This window comes from Phodopus roborovskii, unplaced genomic scaffold (genome assembly GCF_943737965.1).
Source record: "Phodopus roborovskii unplaced genomic scaffold, PHOROB, whole genome shotgun sequence".
NCBI classification, from domain to species: domain Eukaryota; kingdom Metazoa; phylum Chordata; class Mammalia; order Rodentia; family Cricetidae; genus Phodopus; species Phodopus roborovskii.
The window spans coordinates 154,850-159,829 of NW_026126803.1; positions in this window are offsets into that span (position 1 = coordinate 154,850).

A 4,980-nucleotide genomic window follows, 5' to 3' on the forward strand; every position below is an offset into this window, starting at 1 on the left:
TTATTTGCTAGATCTTGCACAGGGCATGGATCCTGAATTCTATGTAGGTGACAAAACATTCTGACTCAAGCAGAGGAACCTGTGTGCACACTGTGAACATGGACTCCATGCTCAACTGTGTGCTAGGAGCTGATGTGCTGAACACAATGGACCCTCCTGACCAGTGGCTGAAAACTTTCCAAGAACAATTTGTGTGTGTGTGTGTTTGTGTGTGTGTGTGTGTGTGTGTGTGTGTGTGTGACCTATGTGTTCATTTTTGTGTGTAGCCATTCATGGATCCATATGTCCACCTATGATTCTCTTCTCTTTGGCCTTCCACCTTGGTTGTTGATACAGTCTGTCACCGATTCTAGAGCGCACCAGTTCTCCTGGACTCCTTGCTGAGAATGGCAGGAGTGGGGATTCCCACTGTGTGCTGGTGCAGCTGACACTGTATGTGGGTGCTGAGACAAGGATGCAGGCCCTCATTGTTGTCTGACAAGGACTCTGCTGACTGAAGCATCTCCCAAACAGAGCTCCCTAATCACCCTTTCCCCTTCCCAATGTTCACCAGGAATGTTCCGTTCCTCTCTTTCTTCTCATGAGCTGGTTGTTCCTCAGAATGTAAATGTTCATATACAATTCCCCACAGCAGAGGTTAAGGGGTGCCTGTCTGTCTGTGTCAATGCGACTTTGGCCTGTTCTATGTCCAAAAGATGACAACCAAAAATGAACAACACTAAGGATTTTCCTGCCTGTTGGTAATAACTGTCATCAAAATGCTACAGGTTTAACCATGTTGAGTCATCATGGTTACTGGCCTCCCTCATTCTTTCCAGGAACTGTCTCTGAAGGTCAGAGGGTTTTCTGAGCTTTGGGGAATTGCTGGTGAACATGGGGTCCATTGGTAAGACACATCCTATGATATTATTTCCCTGGTTTCTGACTTTCTCACTGTGTCTGTGAGCTATTAGTAACCCAAGCTACACTCCGTAAGTTGAGAGCATTCACAGTGATCCCAAGTCCAGAGGAAATTGCTTCTTCTGTGTATTGACACCAGATTGTGCTGTAGGCAAACCCTTTGTTATGCTGTGAATAGGTATCTCTCTCATTGGTTGAGGATAAAGCTGATTTGGCCTGAATCAGGAAACCCAAACAGAGATACAGCGATAAAGAAGGACAGAGTAGTGATATAACCAAGCCAGCCACCCGAGAAACAGTATGAGAGCCCTGTGATCACGGGACGGTAAGCACAACAGGCCTTACTATCTCATTCCTCTACTACTTATGTCAATGCCTTCCAGAAACATTGGATATCCCTGTGTCCATGCTGCAGACTTGATATGTCTGTGGGATTCACACTCAGCTGCCTAAAAGACATACATGTCCTGACCAAAGAGCTGCTGTCAGTATCAATGCCACAGCTTCATGGTGGGAATACTACAGGGAGTCCATGCTACTGTGAAGAGAAAAGAAGATTAGAGAATCCCGACTGAGAGGTGGTGCTGCGATATTTCAATTCTCTTGGGAGTAGATATCCTAGGTTTCTTGCAAGTGCAAGACTTCGGGCGGGATGAAAATCAAGCAAACATTTAATAAAATAAAGGAATTACATGTCAGGCCTGGGAAGTCTTGTTCCAACTATGGAGAGTGTCACGCTGCTACAGGTCCATAGTTAGTCCTGATGTGTCAACATCAAGCCGAAGAGACCCATAGGGTCCACAGTACTGAGTCTGTGGGAAAGGCTCCCACATAAAATTAAACGCTGCCATTCTGTGGCGGTCACACAGGCAGGTGGCAAGGGTTCACCTTTTTTTCTTCTCTGATTCCAGCCACACACAGGCTTTTCAGCAGACTCACCTGGGAAAACAAAAAGTAAATCGAATCAACAGTTACGCAGGAGCCTGCCACTTGGATGCTGGTGGACACAGACACAATTATTGCTGGTTAAGGTACAGATTCCACACATGAGAACAATCATTTTGAAAGATGAAACCTTCATCCATGTTTTCTCCCATTCACTTTTCTTCAAGCCTTCCACATTGTTTGTATTTGTATTTTGAGCTAATACCCTCATGTTTGCAGATCAATGACTGGGTGGGGTGAGTTATTCCTGCTACGAGGAAGTTGGCAGCTAGATTGTCATCTCATGACATCTCTCAGGAGCCTAATGGAGTCAACAAAACAAAGGGGTCTTGGACCCTGTGTTGTGGTCAATCCCCCTGTTGCATGTCTGTAAATGAAGCATGAAAAGCTTGTGGTTGAATATGTTCCCTGCATTATGGAGATTTTAGAATGCATGAGAGCCTGCAAACTAAGGAAGACAAAGGATATCATCAATTTCCTGCAATGTTGAGCAGTCTGGGGAATCAGGAAGTTTGACAAACCATAAATATTTTTGCTTGATATGTGTTAAGATGACCAGTGAGGATTTGTTAACAGAAAGGGTCAGAGAAGTGACCACATGCATTCCCTAAAAAAGATCCCCCAGGGAAGGTGAGTCTTGATATCTTTGGGGCTTTAAAAGGACTTGGCCTGGGTCATTGGATGGGTGCCACAATGGATTCTATAACTTTGTCTGTCAGAGACACATTCGTCTCACATTGTGCGGGGCTAGACAGCTTTTGCTTTGAGGACAGGTGGCCAGACATGTCACCCATGTTCTCTGCTTCTGTGACCTAAATTCTCTGGCCACACACCCATTCAACTTCACCATGACAGGAACTACATCATATTGTAACAGTCACACTCAGTTTTCCATTTTTCCTACTTCTTAAGGCCTCATGAGCAAAGCTGTGAAAATCATTCAGTGCTTGTATAGAAGCCTTTCACAAACCAAGAGGCTGAGTGACAGCACACCCCCTAAACTCCATGGTTGCCTTAGTTGATCCAAACTTACACTCCCATCGACTACTCTGTCTATGATAGTCCAGGACAGGAAGACACTAGCGCTGAGTGTCTCACCAGTTTGAACAAGTTGCTACAGAGGCTGTGGCACGGATTGCTCCTCCATTGTCACAAATGGCAGACACTGATGGTTTTGTGTGTTCTGTCTCCCAATGAAAATGTGGGGTGTACCTGCTATTTGATCTTCTTCCAAACATAGTCTCATGATCTAGCCCATTCTGACCTTGTGAGGTGGTTAGGATCATCCAATTGGTTAGAGAGAGCCAAACAGGGCTCTTCTCGTTGAGGTGCTCCATGAAAGAAGCTTCTTTGGGGATAAAAGTGGAGTGCATGAGTTGATTAAATCTTCCAGAGATGATCATGGAGGAGCAGGTCTGTATCTCTGGAACACCTGCATGGTAAGAAAGACTTTGGTGTTATCTACTCTCTGAAAATGAAAGAATAACAGAGGGGTGGGGACATCAACTCTCAGTTCCCACCCAGTGCAATGCTACCCTAAGAGTTTCTTCTTTTCAAAGCTCCAGGTTAATATTGGGTGTTAGTTTGCATCAGAATGGCCCCCATCGATGAACATGATTGGATACTTATTCCCAGTAGGTGAGATTGTTTCGAAAGAAAGAGGAGGACAGTAGAGGGTCCCAGAGCATTAGGGATTCAAAAGACAAACCCATCCGCTTGATGTCTGTGTGTCTTGCTTGAGACTTGGAGGTACGCTATCCGCTCCAGCTCCAATGACATGCCGCCTGTTGTTAGATTACATAACGATGGTCATGTACTGTCACCCTCTGCAACTGAGGACCTCCTAAGGACCATGCTTTCTCTCCTAAGTTGCCTTGGTCAGAGTGCTTTGTCATGGAAATAGATTATAAACAGAGCAGGAGTGGCGCATTCAGTAAATGAATGCCAGAAAAGGAAGTATTTTGTGTGTGTGTCTGCACCAAGTTTCTATGTCACACATCCTAGGGCATCTGGGAAATGTTTCAAGCCCTCCTTACTGAGACAGCTGGCCCACTGCACCATCAATGCTAGTAGAGCCACACAGTGTAGACTGCCCCAGAGAGTTGTGGATGCAAGGTGCCCAGAGCTGTGGCCACAGAAGTGGATTGCAATTTGCTAAACTAACACAAAGTTTGTAGTCCTGAAGATGATTGCCAGCATTCTCAGCAGAGGAAGGAAAGCCAAACTTCACTGGTGAATAATGTCAAGACCAGGCATCAGAACCTCACCTTCCACTCAAAGAAACACTGCATGCTCAAACTGCTTCATCTAAACCAGTGGTTCTCAACCTGGGGGGGGGGGGTTCTCAACCTCTTTGTGGGTCAAATGACCATTTCACAGGGTCATATCACACCAGCAGAAAACAGAGATATTTACATTATTGTATGCATAGTGATATGGGATCATTTTCTCTGCTCTGTGACAGTGCAGCTGTTTCTTGTGCTTCCACTGGCCGCTCCATGGCTCTAGTCAAGATCACCATGTCTCTGGACCTGGGATTATAGGAAAAAGCCTTATGTCTATATCTATTTCAGAAACTGACATGAATCCATTTTTTTATGGATGAGCGTGGGCCCACTCACTGGACCACCTCCCATTCTGGATGTCCAATGATTTCCAATGGAATTATCATAGGATTCTCTGTTGAAGTCACTATGAACATGAAGCATCAACTCTGACCTGTGTTTTGAAAACAGATGTACATGTGGAAATTCATCAAAGACATTGGAGTATACCCCAGCCTCTTTTTTTTTTGTGTGTGTGTGTGTGTGTGTGTGTGTGTGTGTGTGTGTGTGTGTGTGTCTGCCTGTGTGTCTGTGTGTGTTTGTCTACGGTTAAGGGTTCAGCATAGGATGAATGCAGGCTTTCAAGACTAAGTTTGGAGAGAACATTTCTTGTATCTGTTGATGCTTATTGAGGAAAATTGATCTTTACTCTAAAACCAGGAGGTAAGATCCATCACTTACTCTGTATGCCTGGGAACTTCTAGTAGTATAAATGATGTTACTCTTTCCACCTTATCCCTAAATTGATGCCTTTGCATGTCTGTAACGTCCACAATTGATCATCACACCTGAAGTGTAGTAGCAGGAAGGA